Here is a 22,377-nt window from a genome sequence, read left to right as displayed (position 1 = left end):
ATTCCCCATTCTCTCTCCCTCCCCCACTCATTAGGTTGTGGCTAGAGATAGACCTTGATGAAGAACATCAGGTAAAAAAAAAAAAAAAGACTCTGTTTCTAATTTAATCTAAGCATAACTTCCAGGCATTAAATAAATGAAAGCTGTAAGATTAAGGAGAATCATGAAGGAGTTTTTTTATATGTTAATTATGTTTTAGTATTCTATGTTCTTTGCCTGAAAGTCTATAGGAATACTTTAGAAAGACATCAACTTGCAAAATCTTTCAGTCAAATATTTTGGTACCCTACTCAATGTGCACTGCACAGTACATTAGTATATTATATTCTAACTCTTTAACCCCTAAAATTAAAGGATTTCTTAATTTATGATCCCTCAAGTTTTAAGTTCTATTTCCTTTCTTAAAATTGCATATTTCATCATACTTTGTGTCCTTTTCAATGAAAAACACAAGGCCTATATTTGTGTAACTTCCTCTATGCTATTTTAGGACATTTAGCTCCATCCAGAGAGATTTAACAAGAGGCAGTGATTCTTGTTGCTTAAGTTCCTAAATAGTAGAAGTAAATACTAGGGAGAGATAATATTTCAAAGTAGGAATAAAAAAGAAATCGACTCTAGTTCTGATTAAAGGTTTAATCCAGGAAATAAAAATAAAAAGGAAGGGGTTAGAGTACCACAACCCCTTAGAAGGCCTGCCCCAGTGATCCAAAGACCTCCATTTTAGATACCACTTTTCAAAAAACTCCATCATCTCCCAGTAGGGCCAACCCGGAAACTACACCCTTCACACATGAAACTTTAGATGAAATTCAACATCCAAAGTATAGCATCCTATTACTTTATCTTGTGTCAATTAGTTAATTAAATATACTTTATCTAGTGTCTCCTGTGTAAAGGCAATGCTTTTAGTTGTCCAGGGGATAAAGTGGGGAGGAAAGTAGGTGTGGTCCTTCTCTTCTGTGAGCTTATTTTCTAGATGAGATATTAAACAGAAAAAAAAAAACAAATGCACATCAGGCCATCAAAGTACATTAATAATTTTTACTAAGTAGCATAGAAAAACTAAATACATTATAATAAGAAGTATTAATAGGGTTGAGGACATATTTGTATTGAGGTTCAGCTCAGGGGAGGCTGTGTTGAATGTTTAACAAATCCTGCTTTCTAAACATTCAGTTATTATTACTACATTTTTTTTAATGGGTTGAGTTTTCAGGTGTGTCCTGAAAAGTTCATGTGTTAATGCAGGAATGTTCAGAGATGAAATGGTTAGATTATGGAAACTGTGACTGTGTTGTGGATTAGTCCATTTGATCAATTAACAGCTTGAGCAGACGACTGGGTGGTAACTGTAGGCACTTGGGTATGGCTGGAGAAGTAGGTAACTGGGGACATGCTCTTGGGAATCATATTTTCTCATGAGCTCCTCTCTCTTTCTCTCTCTCTCTCTTCCTCCCTCCCTCCCCCTGCTTCCTGGTTGCCATGAGCTGAACATCCTTCCTCTGCCACACACTTCTGCCATTATGTTCTGCCTTACTTGAGGCCCAAAGTGATGGAACTGGCCTATCATGGACTCAAACTCTGAAACCATGAGCCAAAATAAGCTTTTCCTCCTCTAAGTGCTTGTCAGGTATTTTGGTCAGAGTGATCCAAAACTGACTAATGCATCATCATTGCTGAGGATTGAATCCAAGATCTTGCACATGATGTGGAAACTCTTCACCACTGAAGAGTATCAGCTATACTTTCAGCTGATCATTGATTACATTTACAATTTTTTTTTAAAAAAATCATTTTGGTTTTACTTTTTTTGGTTCTGGGAATTAAACCCAGGGGCACTCTACCACTGAGCTGCATCACCAGCCTTGTTTATTTTTATTTTTTTATTTTGAGACAGTGTCCTCAGTTTCATCTCAAACTTGTGTTCCTCCTGTCTTAGGCTCCTAAAATGTTGGAATTATAGGTGTGCACCGCCATGCCTGGTTGATCAATTATTATGATTAATATTTCCTAATGACAACTCCCCCTCCTTTTATTGTATTACTTTTATATCCAAAGAAATAATATCAAGGAATAAACAGATTACATTTTATTTGCACTGTTGCAGGAAAATATTTTTATAACTTAATAGTTTCTTAAACATCCAAAATCTATAAAGGGAGAAGTAGGAAAAAAAATCTTGATGACAAAAGTAGACTCTAAAATAAGTCAAAGTCTAGTTGTAGACCATGATTTAAAAAATATGGATCCAGAAGGCTTTAATAGTATTCTTCAAAGAGCTCCTGCTAATTGATGAATGTTTATTCTGATAGAATGAAAAAGGGATATAGATTTTTAACAGAAGATGAATTACAAAAGCCAATAAATAAATGTGAAAAAAAACTTAATCACATTAGTTATCAGGGAAATGCATATTAAAACAATAATATGATGCCACTATGTCCATGAGATGGGTATAATCCCTTCCCTCAAGAGCAAAAATACCTATGACAGACATTGTTGGTTGCCTAACCACAATTAACTACCTAGTTGTTTTTAAAAGTAACCGATTTTGTGCAGCTCTGCATCCTTCTCAGAATACTCACACTTTTTATTTATATTTAGTTATTTGGGGGGAGTATGGACTGATCCTAGCAATTCTCTACCATAGAGCTATGCTCCCAGGCTTTTCTATTTGTTATTTTAATACAGATTCCTGCTAAGTTGCCAATACAGGCTTTGAATTTGCAATGCTCCTGCCTCAGCCTCCCAAGTTGCTGGTATACCTGTACACTTTAGAATATGCTGGCCATAGATCCAACTCCAAGGATGGATCCTGATGGGTCATACCTTTTCCCAGTACTTGGTATAAACATTGATTTTTTTTTTTTGCTACATTTCAAGCCAATGAAATTGAAGAAGTCTGCTCTTCAAATTCTGCAAAAGATGTGCATACTCCACATCCTCGCCAACACTTATTGCTGTTTGTCTTTATAATAGCTGCCATTCTGATTGGAATGACATGATATTGGTGCTCTATGTGATGTGTGAGGGGTCTCCAAATCGGTGCAGCCAATATGGAAAGCAGTATGGAGATTTCTTGGAAAGCTGGGAATGGAATCACCATTTGACACAGCTATCCCACTCCTCGGACTATACTCAAAGGACTTAAAAACAGCATACTACAGGGACACAGCCACATCAATGTTTATAGCAGCACAATTCACAATAGCTAAACTGTGGAACCAACCTAGATGCCTGTCAGTGGATGAATGGATAAAAAAAGAAATGTGACATATATACACAATGGAATTTTACTCAGCATTAAAAAAGAATAAAATCATGATATTTGCAGGTAAATTAATGGCATTGGAGAAGATAATGTTAAGTGAAGTTAGCCAATCCCCCCAAAACAAATGCTGAATGTTTTCTCTGATATAAGAAGGATGAGTCATAGTGATGTAGGGAGGGGAACATGGGAGGATTAGATAAATTGTAGGTAGGGAAGAGGGGTGGGAGGGAATGGGAGGGGACAGGGGATTAGCAAGAATGGTGGAATTGTGATGGACATCATTATCCAAAGTACATGTATGAAGACTCAAATTGGGTGTCAACATATTTTATATACAAACAGAGATATGAAAAATTGTTGTGTATATGTGTGATAAGAATTTTAATGCAAAAAGTATATGTATAAATGCAAAATAAAATAAAATAAAATGATAATTTATTGGGGAAAAAGATTTGCATACTCTCAAAAAATAGGCCAAGAGGCCAATTTTAATCTTTGGATGGTTTTATATCTCAAATGAACAACTGGAGGATCCATAGCATTCAATCTGTAGTCACTAGGAAGAGTCACAAGGTGATAAGAAAGAAGAGGGAGTTGGCCTGAAAACTATCCTCTCACCTTCTGAATGTTCAACTTTGGGAGATGAAGTATTTTCTTAATGTTTCAATAAACTGAAATCAACACTTTCAATTTTTTACATCCCAGCAGTAACCTGATTTTCTACCTCAAACTTTGTCAGGGGTAATGTAGAGCATTGTAACATTTCTGGATAATTATCATTACATAAATATTTTAAGCTGTTCACATTCTTTGAGTCAGCTACCAATACACTAGGAATCTTGGAAATATATTCAGTTTAAATAAAGCATATATGTATACCTATGATCTATTTATTATGTCACATATATGTATATATTTACACTCATATATACACACATATGTATATATACATATTATAAATAATATATGCATATATTTATACACTGCAATTTTACTTGTAAAAGCCAAAAGAACAAAAATAAAAACACAAAAAATCCTGAAAATAATGTAATTTCCCTTAAGTAGATTTATGACTGAATAAACTTAGTGAAATACCATGGAGTTCTGTGGAATACTATGCATTGTTTAAAACAGATAAGTTTAAGGTAAAATGTTTAACTTGGAAGTCAATATTGATTTATGTACACATTTATACTGTAATTTCGTTTTATAAAAGAGTCATGTGCTAGAAGAGTTCAAAAGCATGTTCTTAGGCATAACAGGAAAGAAGTGTCGGAACTTTGAACTGTGATCAGTCTGACGGAGATCTTAGAGATCATAGACTAAAAACTTCCAATTATGGAAATAGGTGCTCCACTACTTGCATATTTTCCATTTTTGTTTTACTTACTGAATATATGCATCCAGGTAAAGCTGAGTCAGCAGACTCAAGATTAGTCACTATTTGCTTCTATATTTGACCCAAAGATGAATAGCTGATTAATAACTAATAAAAGTGGTATACTCTTCCCAAGATACAACCTAGATGTGTTTGCCATTTCCTAACTTTCTTGACATTACTGAAAGCAAGTTGTAAGTAGAAAAAAAAATGATCATAGTAGAGCTCACTAGTGCTAGAACTGCAATCAGCTCTTAGTGTTCACCAACTCTTTCACTTCATGAGGTGTTTTTTTGTGATTTTGTATAGGTTATCTAAATGTTCTGTGACTAGCTCATTTCTCATCACTATATAAAAATTAAAATAAGAATCCTATATATTCACAGCCTTTATAAAGTCATGAAGTTGGTGTGTGTGAATTAGCTTTGAAAATTCTAAAAACCTGTAAGGCAATAATAACACTATAGCTTATTTTTCCCCCCAGTTTCTCACTTAAGGAAAATTTAGATCCATATGGAGTGTTAAATTATTCTTAATTCCATTCCATTCAGAACCTTCACCTGACTGTTCTCACTTCTTGATCTTGTCCTTTTATGGGGACCAAGAATCTAAAAACAAATAGGAAATGGCTGGCATGATATTTGCAGAGAAACTTGTGAGAGACAAACTTCTATATTTAAAGTGAAAGTTCTTTGGCCTGATTAAATAGAAGGAGAATGTACCCAAAGCCTGTTAGGTTTTTGTTTTCTTTCTTTCTTTCTTTCCTTCTTTCTTTCTTTCTTTCCTTCCTTCCTTCCTTCTTTCTTTCTTTCTTTCTTTCTTTCTTTCTTTCTTTCTTTCTTTCTTTCTTTCTTAACTCTAGATGCCAAATTAACTTGGTGGGATCCAAATTAGAAGGAAAAAAAAACCAAGAAAATATTAAAGACAAATAATACCTTTAATAGCATTTAAAGAGATGAAAAAGGAAAATTATAATTAAAACACATTTTCCAATATTTGCATTAGAACTTCTGCATCTTCAAAGTATTACTCTGCTTGCTTCTTTCTTAGTCTGTTTTGTGTTGCTATAATAGAATGCTCAGGATGGAGTAATTTGTAATAAATAGAAATTTACTGTATTGTCTCACATTTCTGGAGCCTGTGGAATTCACAATTGTGGTGCTGGCATGTGGCCAAGATTTTCTTACTGTGATATCCCATAGCAGAAGGTCAAGGGGCAAGAGTGACAGAGAAGACTGACCTTGATCTTTTATAACTCCACCATTTAATTCAGGAACACAGAGCCCTTGTGAAGCAAACACCTCCCATTAGGCCTGATCTGCCAACACCACCTCACTGTGGAATGAGTTCCCAATACATGAATATCTGGAGGACAGTTTCCAACAACAGCAGCCTCTCTGTCCATTCTGCAGCCCTGTGACACACTGTAATATCCTGTTAATATGTCTTAGATTATCTGGGGGAGTGGGGTGGGGAAGAAACATCATTATCTTGGATTTGAGAAACAATGTACACAATGTCACCGCTTAGGGGACAGTTTGATGTTTTACATCCTTTCAAATGACCAATAGGTAATAACCATTAGCAATGTATTCCCACAAATAGACCATAAATCATACAGTTTGGTCAAGTTAGTGTTAGGTAACATCAACTTTGTGGTGGTTAGTAAACTCAATGTGATTAAATCTTTAGCCTTGGCTATACATGCATTGTGGAAGAAGCTATGAGGTGGACCATGGGCCTAGGACACAATAATGTAGGAAGAGCACCCTCTGTGAGAGAATTCCAATGCTGTCTATATCTATTTTGGGCACAGATAGATTTGATTTTCCTTACAATTCACAATTCAATAATAACAATACATCATCAAACTATCCCATTATATTTTAATTCCCCAAACACATTACTACTAAAAGGAAAAATAGTCTTTCCAACACATGAAGGTGTGGGACCAGTGGCAATTTCCTTGAATTGCATGCATACACACATGGGTGTGCATCTACCACTGAGGAAATGTAGACTAAAACATGCCTGGGAGTATGGCCAAGGTCTATTCTATATGAATCAAAAATGATAGCAAATACTAGTTTTTTTTGTTAAAAAAACTAGCATTTGCTAATAAAAACTCATCAGTTTTTTATTATTAATTATTAATGAACCTTTTATTAATTTATTTATATGTGGTGCTGAGAATTGAACCCAGTACCTTATACATACTAGGAAACCACTCCGATACTGAGCCACAACCCTTAAGTGCTAATAAAGATAGAGATAAGCCAAGACTTTATTTTCACTTCAATCACACAATGGTGGCAAATATATAAACATAGTAGGGAATGCCAATCCCAAATAATCCCATTTGTCTTCTGCTATTTATTTTCACATTTTGTTTGGGGTTTAAGCTTTTTATTTTACCAGGATAAATATCTACTTAAAAACATAAATATGACACAATTGCCTCTCACATTGCATTACGTGATTTTAAACAGAGTATTGACTAGATACAAGAATAAACATAAAACTTAGGTAAATAGCAAAGAATAACCATAAGGTGATCCCTGTGGGCAGAACCTTCAGTGTAAAGAAAAGACTGTTAACATAACCTGAAGTTTTGTGTGCTCTCCATCTCCTTCTCTTCATTCTGCCAGTGGCCACTATATTGAAATTATTGTTCCTTTGTTTTTCTTCAGCCATACATGCTGGTATCACCATAAATTTTCTATTTCATTTTAAAAATATATGAACAAAATGACACTGTATATTCTTCAACTTTTCTTTTCACCTAGTTAACTTCCTATGATTGATCCATTTTGCTTTGTGTAGGCTGTCTCTGCTCTAGTGCAGTCTGTAGAATTAATATCTCACACATATTACTCCATTCTCCAAATGTTGGTGGTCATTCAGAATATGTGCTGTTTTTGTAATTCCAAACTGTTTATTTATATATATTCTTGGATATATCTTTTGGACCCATAGTCAAGGATTCAGCATCTATAGACATACACTTTGGAATGGAACTGCTGGGCCACTAGATGTGTGGGAATCCAAAACTATAAGGCAATGCAGACTATTTTTCAAAGTCCTTTTACCAATTTTCCCTTTCATAGCCAAGTATTCCACGGACTCAACACTGTTGCTGACATTTGAAGGTATCTACTTAGGATATTTTAAAAGATGTTTTAAGATTACCCTTTTATAGCCTCTAATCAGTGAGTAAGTACCTATTTTTTATAGTTCTTAACCAGTGATTAAGTACATAATCCTTATCTCTCTTCCTCTAGCAAACATTTACTTCCATCAGCCCACATTAATGATTCAACCAGCTTGTATACATAAAGAGATCACAATTAGATGATATTTGCATTTCCTTTTAAGACCTCTATATTCCATTATATTTTAAATGATATTTAAAAAGGCAATAATTAACAAATTTATTTATATATATTTTAGTCAAATATATGTTTTTAAATGAATATATCTTTAAAATAATGTTTGTAAATGTGAAGGGTAAGCCTTGTGAATCAATGTGGTTTAGTGGTCTGCCAGGCAGCCTGTCTGCCTACTGACCTGCTCCTTCTTTCTTTCCTTCCTTCCTTCCTTCCTTCCTTCCTTCCTTCCTTCCTTCCTTCCTTCCTTCCTTCCTTCCTTTCTTCTTTCCATTCTTCTCTACTTCCTTTCATTAAATTTAATAAATGATGTACAAAATGATAAACAGCTTCTCTGATATATCTGAATTACCAGCATCACTAATCTTAGGTTTTGGAGTTGGGAGTAAATAAAGTAAAACTTGGTTGAACACAAGCACTGTGATCCCACTATAATCAATCTGGCAATCGAGAGGGCTACTAAGTGACTACTAAAAGAGAGTACTTACACAACTTGGATACACTGGACAAAGGGATGATTTCTGTCCCCGGTGAGATAGAGCAGGTTGACATAAGATTTATTCTCACTACTTGGAATGACCTGGCATTTAATACTTATGAATAGTTTACTTCTGGAATATTCTATTTAATATTTCTGGACCAAAGTTGAGTGTGGGTAACTAAACTACTAAGCAAAACTGTGACTAAAAGGGGACTACTCTATATTAATTTTAAGTGTGGAAACTCTCTATCTACATATAAAATTGAAATAAAAATAAGTGCAATTATATTCCTATCTATTCATACGTAAAATTGAAACAAAAACAAATACGCTAAATTCTGCCTAATGGGAGCTGGTTTGGATGGAAGACTTCAATCCATACGAGGTGAACAAGTAGAAAGTTAAACAACCTTTACCTTTTTTTATTCTGATGACACATGTGTTTGTCCTTCAAATTTCGTGTTGACACTTACTTCCCCATATTAAAGTGTTAAGAGATGAAACCTTAGATGGTGATTTGGCCATAAGGGATCCTAATGCCTTTAGAAAGACTTGAGAAGGTGAGTTCATTGCTTCTCTTCCTTGTATCATGTGATATTATAAAATGCACAGCTAGTTGTACATTTATATTACTTATAGTTGCTTTCTTATAATTATTTAAAAGTTTTTAATGATTTATTTTACCACTGGTCATGTTTGAGAAACTATATCAGACTACTTTGAGCTACAAGTTAACAGAAAGTGTCCTTTTGTTAAGGTGCTATTCCAAAATCCCAAGTAAAACTCTGGGTCCTTTTGAAGTAAAGACAAAGGATTTATTCTGGCCAGGGCTGAAGAATCAGAAAGCAGAGAGTTCTGTAGCCCAAGACAAAGAATGAAGGTGGAGAGCGAGACTTAAAAACCAAAAATCCACAAAGGAGGGGGGGCAGTAGGGTCAAGCACAATTACTAGACCCATTTCATAAAGTGCCATCAAGTTGTCAGAATTGCACCTCCTGTATTCAGGAATTAAGTTAGCACCAGCCCCATAGTTTAAAGACATTGTGGTCAGGGTACAAGTGGGTTGGGGTGTTAGTTTCTATGCAAGAGGGCTCCTCAGGAAAGGGGGCCAATGTTGCATGGGTCAGATGTATGAGCAGAATGGGATCAGGCTGAATAACTTTCAAATCAGCTCATAACACTTTAAAGCTTATTTAAATAAGAAGTCATTCATAAATTTCCATAACTAGAAGTTAGAGAAAAATTAGTAGTTATTTCTCACAATAATAAAAATATTTAAGTTAAACACATTAACTTTCCACTATATATATCCAGAATTGAGATAATAGTGTCTTTGCTTCAACACTATTTTTAGTCACAGATTTTTTTTATATTATTTTGTTTCTCTTTTCCTAAAACACACAAGGTTCACACTTTAGAACCATGAAAAAATTTGTAGATTTCATGGTCATCAAGTCATCTGATTGCTTGTGTCTCAATGGATATATTCTAGTGTGGATGTGCATGTTGTGGTGGGAGAGGGTTATTCGATGGGAGGAAAGTTTTCATATCGATGATGAGAGATTGAATTATTGTAGGAACTTCAGATAATTAAACAAGTTAACAGAAGTAATTTTAGGAAAATGAAACCACTCTTGATTCTTAGGAAATTCTCAAGCGGAAAAGCATAACTAATACCCTTTCAAAGGTAGTATGTGGGGAAAAGATGAAATGTTAATTTTCCAAACAGTCTTCTGTAATGGACCTCGTAAGAAAGCCTATAGAAAGAATGAGTACTGAACATCATGGCACACAAATTGAGGAAGTCATGACAAGTAACAAAAAGTTAACACAACAGGAATAAGTTTACCAGGCCTTGCATTCGGCAACAATTCAATAGTTCATTTGGCACCTGTAATAGTTGTGCTTTATTGAAGATGTTAAGTTTTGTTTTAGAAATTCTAGCTCTTTTCAAAGCCTTATATGCAAGGCATGTGGCTCGGCCATGTTTAGACAACAGGGCATAAGCTCAGGCAAAGTGAGATTCTTTGCACTAAATCTCCAGTTACACCTTGTCAAAGCCAATGCAAAATAATTAAAGAAAAAAAAGAGAACAGATGCCTCTATTCTCATGTTTAGTGATTGCATCACTTCAATTAATAGACAGCAAAGAAAAAATATGTGCTGCACCTTTGGGCTAATAAGAATATAAAAATTCTTAAAATACTAGTTTGCCCATTGATGAAACAATGTGTAACTTCGATTTACAATGCCATTTCCGAGTTTCAAAAGGCATTAGATACCTTGTCTTCAAAAAGAATAATATTATCAAAACCTTTTCTTCAGTGTACCTTTTCTCCCATGGAAGACAAGTTAAGTTCTTCTACATACTGAGTTTTTATTTAATGATATCAGGTGCTATCAGGAAACATTACAAACAAAATTCAAAGGTTACATTATTTAAGTGATCAGACAATATACATAGTAAGTAGCATATTATAAAGGAGATGGGAATTTTAGAATACAAAAACATTTTTTGGCCTGAATTTTTTTCATTGCATTTAAGGTAAAATTTATGAAAATATTGCTTGTGCAAGTAGTGACAATTATTCATTAAAGGAAAACCCATGTGTTTGGCATAGATTTTTTTGTTGCTGTGACCAAAAGACCCGACAAGAACAATTTTAAAGAGAAAAAGTGTATTTGAGGGCTCATGGTTTGAGGGGACTCGGTCCATAGAATGCCAACTCCATTTTTTGGGACCCTAAGGTGAGGCAGAACATCACAACAGAAGAGTGCGGCAAAGGAGAAGAGATGGGAACATGGCATCAAGAGAGAGAGAGAGAGAGAGAGAGAGAGAGAGAGAGAGAGAGAGAGAGCTCTGCTTACCAAGGACAAATATATGTACCCCAAAGGCATGCCTCCAGGAGCCTCTCGCCACCACTCTCATCCTACCTGCATACCTCTAGCATCCAGTTAATCCCTATCCCTGGGTTAATGCAGTGATTAGGTTAAGACTTTCATATCCCAATCATTTCACCTCTAAACCTTTTTGCATAGTCTTACACATGAGCTTTTGGCGAACACCTTTCACCTAAACCATAGCACCATGATAGTGTGTAAAGAAGTATTTGACATACTTACTACATTTCCTCTAAATGTCTAGTGGGTTTATGTTTTTCCTTACATACTCTAGAGACAATCATTCTTCTCTCACTTCCAATAGTGATCAACAAGACTCACAATGGCAATAGTAGCCCTTTGAATAGGTGAAGAACAAGGAGTGCATAAATCATCATTTTCCCCAATGACTTCTACTACTATAGAAACCAATTATCTTTTCAAAATATGTTCTTACTATGAAGTAATAACTGTGATTTAAAAGAAGCATATTAGCGATAAATTTCCATTTAAGGAGCTCTGTGACTTTTTGTCTAGAATCATTTTAAAGAAATGGAGAAAAAAATTAAATTTGACTTAACCAAAATCATGGCTTGACAAGGATGAAATCCACTCCTTAAAATGCTGATGATGAACGGTGAATTTTATCCACTCCACTGTGACTTGCACTAAAAAGGTCTCCTCTGACCACTCTAGGTAAATTGATCTCACTTATATAAATTTATCTCTGTTCTATCACACCACAATTTTCATAGAACTCATCACTGATTGGAATTATCTTACTGTTTTGATTTCTTGTAATGCTAGTGTCAATCTTCCTAATGGGAAAGAAGGTAGACCACCCATGAGCATATAGGATAATAGCCTTGGAGAAGGGAAGGAGGAAATGAGTCCTCATCATCAGTGAAGGAAATATCAGGTCTGGAGAACATTCTGTCACTTCCCTGACAGCTTCAACCAAGATGGCTCATTCTTACCTAGAATATTCTGTTGCTACCTCTGACAGCTTCCTCTACAACAGCTCTTCCTCCCTAACCCTTCTGTTAGCAGCAGCCAACCACAAAATATCTAAAGCACTTTTTGTGTGTGTGTGTGTGCAACACCCTGATGTTAAGAAAGGCTGGAAAACTCCTCTCCACAGATTTGTTGAAGAAGACAAATAGAGTTAAATGACCCTTTTCTGAATCCTAATGCTCCACCAATCACCTCGAGGGACAGATCAAACCCATAAAACCCCCTAGACAACAGACACCCATTAGCAATCTTCTCTTGGGATCCCTCCTTGTTAGGGCGCTCTGCTTTTCTTCTATTGCTCTAATAAATCCAGTTACTTCACTCTCACTCTTTTGTCTGTGGATTTCATTCTTCAAATTTGCATGACAAAATCACCACTTGACCTCCATGCTTCATGTCACACTACCTAAAATACAATTTTATCAAGATAAAGATTTTGTCAGTCTTGCTTTTAATTTCTAATGTCCAGGCATCTGCACGAATAAATAGTTACTAAATGAATGAATAAGTAACAAATGAGTGAACCAAAAATTAATGAAAATGAATTAAAGTGGCCTCGCCCTCCCTGAGCTTGTAGATTAATTGACTAGTCTGAAAACCCACTAAATTAGTTTTTCATAAATGTCATATCCACGTGGAGGCAAAATGGCAAGGGCATTGAGATCCTGAGCTTTGGGTTCAGAGATACCTGCAGTAAACACGGAGTGGACACTGACTAAGAATTATGGCAAATGCCTTCACCATCTAAGTCTCCTTTTCTTGTTTGGTGTACAACATAAAATGAAGAGAACACTTTACAATAAATTGGGAAACGAAAAAAGACATAACCCATGTGAAATGTCTGGCACTGTTTTAAATGCTCATCAGTGGTAGCTCCTAGGAATTTTGTTAGAGATTCATGAGGCTCCTCTGGGATAAAGTGGGTTCAGCTCTCCATAGTTCCTCATCACCACAAGGGGTAAGTAGAACTTTTATGACAGTTCACCTTTTATGTTTATTTCTCATATCAAAGTTTATATTCAGAAGGGGGATATTCGTTAAATGACAAGGCATTGCCACCATTCTTAAGGAGATTCTAAATACCATCTTCTCAAAGGCAATTCCACCTCAGTTTTAGGGTAATTTCAAAGTTTTCTCCAACATGAAAATAAGTGGGGCAGTTAGAGCAGGAAAAACTTCTATGTGACAATTTAGAGTTCTTTATTTCACACTGCATCCAGCTCATTGAAGGTGGTATTTCCCTGTGATAGGTTCGTGATTTTACAAATGAAATACTGGTCAGTACAAATGAGTTAACATTATTTTCAACTTCCACAAACTTTAGTTTAATGCTAAGAGAAGGATATGAGCTGAATTAAGTTCAGAATTCAAATGCCTACATGACCTTGAAACATAATTGTTACCTCTAAATAAGTGTTTGGATAGTTCTCCCCATTATCTCTAGCTATTTAGGAAAAAAAATTATATATATATATATATATATATATATATATATATATAATGCAAATATATTTTTCCTTTCTTAGTGTTTTCAAAAAACTTTCCTTAAAGAATATAATTAGCAGTCTAAAAAATTTAAGTTCTAAATTAAAAACTTTATTAAGTAATTTTCATTCTTATGTAATGTTACTTAAGCTCTAGAACACACCTTACTCAGGAGGCATTTTTTAATCAGGCACCTTAAAAAAAAAAAGATCAGGAGAGTTCTACAGTGTCTACCAGTTTCATACCTCTTAATTATACTTGTTAATGGAAATTTAGAAGAGTTCAGAGAGTCTCAAATTTCAAGTATGCTTCTAATTATTTATATATTGCTCTGAGATATTTCTATATTGCTCTGATCAGAGTGTGTTAAATTGATGCCAATCAAATGCAAAGGGACTCAAACCAAATAAAAAAACTCTGAGCAAAAGGACCAGCTACAAACTTTAGTGTTTCCTTTTTGAGTCAGAAAGACAGTTCAGCTTCTCTGGTAGATATAAAACAATGGGCAAATGAAGATTATTTCCCCCTCCTGTTATTTTTCTTTTACCTTTATTCTCACCCTCCCCTCTCTCTGTTCTTCATGCCTCACATCTTCCTTTGAGATCATCAGAAGAAATTTAGCCTGGCAGAGGAAGTGCCATCTAGAAGTGAGGTTTACCTTACCCTATAATTTAACTACAAAACTTCATTTGCAAATAGAAATGAGAGGTAAAGACCATTGGTTCTGACAAAGATGAATTAGGAGAGCATCAGATCATATTGTTACAAAACACACACACACACACAAAAAAAAAAAAACACAAACAAAAACTACTAAAAGACCTGGACAAAATAGGTGAAATTATTAAGAGTAGTGATGCAGAAAATGTGAATTCAACTTTAAGAGTAGCTTTTGTTCTGACACAAGGAAACAGGCATCAGTAAACTATACTCTCCCTGTAAGAGTTTGTCAGACACTATTCTAAAATGTGTTTCAGGGAAGTAGGTTTTAGGTAAAGAACTGGGATCTCTGCAGATACAGGACATGTACTTGGAGTTGAGAATTTCTCAGTCAGAGCAGAATTTGGGAAACCTGGTTCCAGAGAGGAAAAGACAAGGGAAGAGCTCTAAAAATTTAAGTAAACACCTCTTTTTTAAATTCTTTTTTATTAATTAAATTATTCATTTTAATTAGGTATATATGACAGCAGAATGCATTTTTATTCACTGTACACAATTGTAGCACAAATTTTCATTTCTCTGGTTGTACATGATGTAGCATCACACATATGTGCAGTCATACATGTACGTAGGGTAATGATGCCCATCTCATTCCACCATCTTTTCTGCCCACATACCCTCTCCTCACCCTTCCCTACTCTTTGCCCAAAGTTCCTCCATTTTTCCCATTCGAACCACCCCTTCCCCATTATGGATCAGCATCCACTCATCAGAGGGAACATTTGGTCTTTGGATTTTGAGATTGGCTTACTTCACTTAGCATAATATTCTCCAACTCCATCCATTTATCTGCAAATGTCATAATTTTATTTTCTTTTAATGCTGAGTAATATGCCTTTGTGTGAGAATACCACAGTTTCTTTATCTATTCGTCTACTGAAGGGCATATAGGTTGCTTCCACAGTTTAGCTATTGTGAATTGAGCTGCTATAAACTTTGATATGGCCGTGTTACTACAGTATGCTGATTTTTAGTCCTTTTGATATAGACTGAGGAGTTTGACAGATGTTCCATTCCAAGTTTTCTAAGGAATCTCCATAGTGCTTTACAGATTGGTTGCATCAATTTGCAGTCCCACCATCAATGTATGAGTGTTCCTTTCCCCCACATCCTTCCCAACATTCATTGTTCTCTGTATTCTTAATAACTGCTATTCTGACTGGCATGAGATGAAATCTTAAAGTAGTTTTGATTTGCATTTCTCTTATTACTGGAGATGGTGAACATTTCTTCATATATTTATTGATTGAATGTATTAAGGAAACAATTGACACTGATTCACTAAAAGGTTGATACAACTGAAGTGATTGCTTATAATTCACTACCTGACAGATACCATTGAATACTCTTTAGAAAATTGTAATCTAACATATATCAACCACATATCTTCTATGATGCTCAGTGCACATTTTAAAAAATGTGAGAAAGAGAGAAAAGTGGCAGATAATCAAAGGGAATGGAAGAGTTGGTGGAATCATAACCAGAGATGAACTAGACACTGTATATAGAAGGAGCAGACCTCAGCATAAAAACAGTCACACATGACAACACCGGAGCACAGATGGATACAGAAGAAAATGGGAACATCAACAGAAGCAGAACCCATTTTCCAACATCAAATGACCATTTGGGGTTGAAAAAATACACCATCTGAACTTCAGAATTATTTCAGTGGTTTTAAGACCAGACTAGAGAAATAGAGAAGAAAAAGGGATTTATAATGTAAAAGAAAAATTAATAGAGAAGATCCAAGTTAGAATACAAAGAGAAAACTAGTTTAAAAATAGTACCCAAGGGAAATAGTGTCCGAGATACAGTCCGAATGCATGATTTATTTTTATTTGGAGATCCAGAAAAAACAGAAGAATAACACTAAGCATAAGTAATATTTGAAGAAATGTTATTTAATTGTTTCTCCAGTGTAATGAAAACATGAAGTACCCATTTAAACAATCCAGCAAATGTCATACAGATTAAATACAAAGAAATCACATCTAAGATACGAAAATAAAAAGCATCATCTTAGTCTCAGCCTAAAGAAAAGAGATGTTGAAAACAGAAAGAATGACACTGGACACCAAGGACACCTGTAATCCCAGCATCTTGGGAAGCTGAGCAGGAGATCAGGAGTTCAAAGCCAGCCTCAGCAACAGCAAAGTGCTAAGCAACTCAGTGAGACCCTGTCTCTAAATAAAATACAAAATAGAGCTGGGGATGTGGCTCAGCGGTCAAGCACCCCAAGTTCAATCCCTGGTACCCCGCCCCACCCAGAAAAGGGAAGGAATGAGAAATTGATGGCAAACTTTTTAGAAATATCTATGAAAGTTCAAAGACAATCATTAGTGAAACAAAAGAAAAAATACTACTAACTCAGAATTGTATGTAGATAAGGTATATTTTAGTAATTGAGGTATAAAAATTGTCAAGATTAAAAAAACTAACATTTATCAAAATTTTTTGCAAGTAAAGCTAAAATGGAAGAATGACTAAAAATATTTCTTTAGATAGGAGGAAAATGACCTCCAAATTAAAACTCAGAACTTAAGGGAAAACAAAGAAGGAGGAGGAGGAGAAGATGGAAGAAGATGAGAAAGAAGCAAACTAGAAAGGTAAGTATAAAGATAAATATGAATTAATTCGTCTTATTTATTAAAAGAAATATAATGTCTTTTAAATTTTTATTATGTTTTAAATGTTATATTTACCACAAAGAGTAGGAAGTGGCAAATGAGGATAAAATGTTATGTTTCTTGCATTCTTTAGGGACTGATAATAGTGCAATAAATCTAGGATATATAGTTTAATCTATAGAGAAACCACTAACAATATAAAATGAATAACAAGTAAAGTGTGAATAAAGAGCTAATAAAGAAATAAAATAATAACTACCACAAAGGATTATAATAATAGAGGAAAACATAACATGGGGAAATGCAAATTAAAAAGGGAAAATGGTATACCAGTGTAACCATATTATCATTTTATCATAATAAATGAATACAGCAGGGAATTCCAATTTGAGCTCAAACAGATAAAACTGGAAATTGTCACTCCCATCCTGGGAAGAAGAAAAATGAAGAGAAACTAAAAATCAATAACTTTTCTTGTAACCATCACAGAAGTAAGGTCACAGAACTAACAGGCAACTCTAAAGCATCGGATCAATGCTGAGATACATTTGCCTGGAGGAGAAGTTACTGTAGTCATAAATATGTAGAAACAAGTGGCAAATTTGATAAATGGCTAGAGGCTGAGTGTGAAGAAGCTAAACAGTGTGAAACTCCTGGTGGCTTCCATATTCCCAGACACAGCACAGTACAGTGAGTTTCCCCACTAGCAATATCAGAAGGTTCTCAGACTGAACAGCAAACCTCTCCTCATCCCTCTGGCAGGCAGCACAGGATAAAGGTTATGAAAGGTGCTTAGAAGTCCCTCTCACTATGTGCATTCAACACTGTACTGGAACTCCTATCCGATGCAAACTTGAAAAGCTTGGAAGTTCTACTTCTGGATTTCCAGAATTTATATAAAGTTGTAGTGATTAAGGCAATATGGCATTAGGGTGAGGTAAGGCAATTAGAATAGAATGGAAAGGAATTCCAGACTTATACCTGCAAATATACTCACTTGATTTTTCATAAATAAGTTAATAATATTTAATGGAGAAAGAAATCATTTTTCAAACAATGTTGCTGGATTAAATTGGTTTTTTGAGGAAATATAACCTTGATACCCATTCCATACTATAAACAAAAGTAATCCATGAAGAAATGCATGTGAAAACTCTGGTTATAAAAATTCTAGAAGAGAGGAAAGATAATATCTTTATTACTTTGAGAATAGGATGATTTTTTGATACCTAGCATTACAGAAATAATAACTATACAAAATCAGAGAACAAAATGGCAATCCACTTATTGCCAGGAAAGATACAAATTTAAAAACAAAATTGACTAATTAATTTTTTGGAAACAATACATTGTAAAAAAAAATCGGCAAAGATTCAAAAAGCTTATCAACTCAAGATCCTCAATTGTTTGATAACAACAACAACAAAAAAGTGAGTGATATTATTCATCACCAGAGAAAAACAAATCATTGACATAATGTCATAGAACTCTACACCCCAAACAATGTGGTGGAGCAAAATGGGAACTTCAGCAGTTTAAGAGCTGACAGGTTGTGGTTTTGCATGCTGACACATAGTAGCTCTGCTTACAAACATCTAGCCACAGAGGCTTGCAGCAGCTAACAGGTAACTGTAACAGATAACCCCAGTAACAGAAGTAGGAAAAAAAAAGTAGCAGGGATAGAACAACCCCTTTTGGGCTTAATACAGAAAAAAGTTTCTAATCTGTATGAGCTAAGAGTCAGTAGGCTGTTGACAAACTTTTATCCACATGAGGAATGTGGAATGCACCCTCCAATAGAATTGAACCAAGACTTTTGCCTTGATATACCCCAAACTCACTTATGTACAAAATTAAAAGCCCTATTTATGATCAGGGCTCAGATTTGGGGAATTATTGCTCTGGGCCCTGATTCCACTAATAAAGTTGCTTCCAGGTCTTGGTGATCTGACCCTGATTTCCTTCTACAGAATGACTAATATTAACAAGACTGACAATGTCTAGTGTTGCCAATGTGCTGCCTGTTACATTGCTAGTGAATTAATATTACCACTTTGAAAAACAACTTGACAGTTTCCAAGAAAGCTGAACGTGTACATACTCTATGTCCCAGCAGGAGTACTAGTCAGTATAAATCCAGCAAAACTTCTTTGTAAATCCACAAAAGCACATATATAACATTTTCAAGAGGTATTATTTTCTACAAAAAAATGGGTATTGATTAAATTGGAAATATCCCAGCTACAATGACAGTAGACTGGATCTGTTCACTGTTTTTTATTTATTCAACAAATCGAAAAAAATCTTATTAGAAGTATAGACCAATTTCATAAACATTGCCTATAGCAAAAGAAGTAAGACACAAAAGAGAGCATACTACACAATTCCGTAAATATGAATTTATAAAGAGGTGAAACTAAGGTATTTTAACAGACATTAAAGCAATGTTTTCCTTTCAGCAGGGATACTGATTACAAGAGGATTAATACATTCTACTGGTGTCTTGAAAAATCTCTATCAGTATAGTAAATTAAAGGGGTCTATCCATATGTGTAAATTCTAGAGTTATAGATCTAATTTGTATACGCTTTTTATGTTACACCTTAATGTGAAGACAATAAGGAAAGCGGTAGAATATCTATTGCACTATAGGTAAACAGTGTGGTAATAATGATAAAGATTGAAATAGAAATAAATGTATATGTATATGCATACATACATATGTATGTATATCAATGTAGGTAAGTGAGTTGGCAATGATTCTCTATGTAAATCTTTACTTTTATTTCTGATACATATTTTAGTACAGATAACAAGAAGGAGAATTAGAAGGACAAATGATAAGTATGTGGTCAAATAATCAAACTTCTTATTTTGAGCTTTGAAATCAGAACATCAGAATTCTAACACCAGTGGTGCTGTTGTGACCTTGGGTGAGTGCCTTTTCTAAGCTGCAATTTTTCTCTGTTAAATGGAGACAACAGAGTTCTTTCTTCATAAGGATCATTGGAAAAACTCATTTAATTAAGGCATTTGATATATTTAACACATAAGAAAGTTCCATGCATATTAGTTCAAATTGTAATTTGCTAAATAGAGATTATAATCATAAACTTTTGATGCAGTGAAATATCTGTTAATTGAATTATTGCTCTTATTTCTTTGTACAAAGTGAATATAAAACTATGCTTCTGAATGAATTTTTCACATTTGTGGCTTATCAAATATGCAGAAAGGGGACAATTTTTCTAACCCCAAATCCACCTTTATTTGAAGAATTATTTTTATTTGATAAATGTTGATACATTTTTATTATTGGTGGATGTTTTGTTAAGTTATACACTACTTTCTTTCTTTCTTTTTTGTAAAAAAAAATAAGCAATAGGCATATTTTGGCTGTGATATAAAAATTGCATGTCCTGTATCACAGAAATCACTGTTTTAGCTAATCACCATGTGGATATTAGTTAACAGAGATGTAGGCAAATAGTTACATACAAATCAACCACTGAGAGAAATTTTATGATGAGAGATAACTATGTAACAGTATGAAATTTGTTAAGCATCATTCATATGCAGTAATAATAATAATAATAATAATAATGCCGATAAAAATCAGTGGGTGAAACTGTTTACTATTCTTTAAACCAATTTGTCACAAGTAAGTGAGTACAAAAAGCTTTCTGTAATCAACATGTATGTCTTTTTAAAATTTGCAACACACCTATGATCCATAAGACATTCTTAAAAATAAACATAGCCAATGAAGTGATGCTTTCCTTAGAAAACACTTGATGTGATCAGTTTTCTGACAATTTCAGGAAATAAGAAATGACGACCAGAAATTTTGCGATTTACCTTCACCTATTAACAAATACATTTTTCATTTAGCTTTTGGTAAAATAAAAGACTGGGAAGAGTTTTAATTCAGGTTGTTCATCTCCTTGAGGACAGTCTGAAACCTATTGAATCTTGAGGCATTAATATCAGGACATAGTCACCCTGTGTTAATTTAGACCCATTTTAATAGATGACTACTAAAATTAGAATTTTTCCTTTGGAAATGACACAAAGACAGCCTAAGTGACGTTTGATTCCTCTTGAGAAAATTCTAGGCACAAGATGCCATCTGGTAGGTGTTTGTACATATTTTGATGCATAAAAAACTCATTATGTCCTTTGGAGAATTACAAGTTCAAGATTTACACAACATATTGCACCTGATTATTGAATTTACATCAAATGTTTTTCCTAATATTTTCTAGAAGAGAGGGCAATAAGTTACAGAATATATTTTATAACATTCTAATCAATTTTGTGGTAAATTTGAGTGAAGTATGCACCCATCTTAAATGTTAAATGGAGTCTCTTAATAAGGATGTCTTCACAATCTTCCCAAATATGTTTAATTGACACTTTTTACGAGAATATGATGAATAGTGATTGGTGCTTGACTTTTTAAAAACATTTTTGTATAGAAAAATAATTTAAATGTTATTACCTTCCTTTCATTCTTTTTCCCCATACCAGTGGGGATTGAAACCACAAGTGCTCTACCACTGAGTTATATCCCCAGTTTTATTATTATTATTATTATTTTAATTTTGACACAATATTGTGCTAAATTGCACAGCTGCCTTCAAACTTGCAATCCTTTTGCCTCAGTCCCCCAAATAACTGGGATTACAGATCTGCAGGACAGCACCAGGCCAACTTCCTGTCTTCCTTGTACTTGGTCTCCAAAATATGCATAAAAATACATTTGCTGTTGTTACACTTTTGCCTTTTAAAGCAGAATAACTTGGATTACTCTTCAGAATTTCTTTAAAGAAGTATTTATAAGATAAATGAAGGAGGACACAACCTGCTTGATACTTAGGAAAAGTTTTTACAGTGAGGCCTCTAATTAATGAAATATGTAGAAAATTCTGATATAAGGCTATAGAATATTGACTTGATAAAAAAACAAGCCCATTTGCTTTAATTATAAACATAGAAACTAAAGTGAATTGAAAATAATTATCTCCTGCCAAATTAAATTTTACTCTTTCTTCTTCCTTCCTGTTATTATTATTGTTAATATCTTAAATATAATTATATTATTAAATATATTATATATTAAATATATTA

This window comes from Urocitellus parryii, chromosome 1 (assembly GCF_045843805.1).
Source record: "Urocitellus parryii isolate mUroPar1 chromosome 1, mUroPar1.hap1, whole genome shotgun sequence".
In the NCBI taxonomy this organism is placed as follows: Eukaryota; Metazoa; Chordata; class Mammalia; order Rodentia; family Sciuridae; genus Urocitellus; species Urocitellus parryii.
This window is presented reverse-complemented; position numbering follows the sequence as displayed.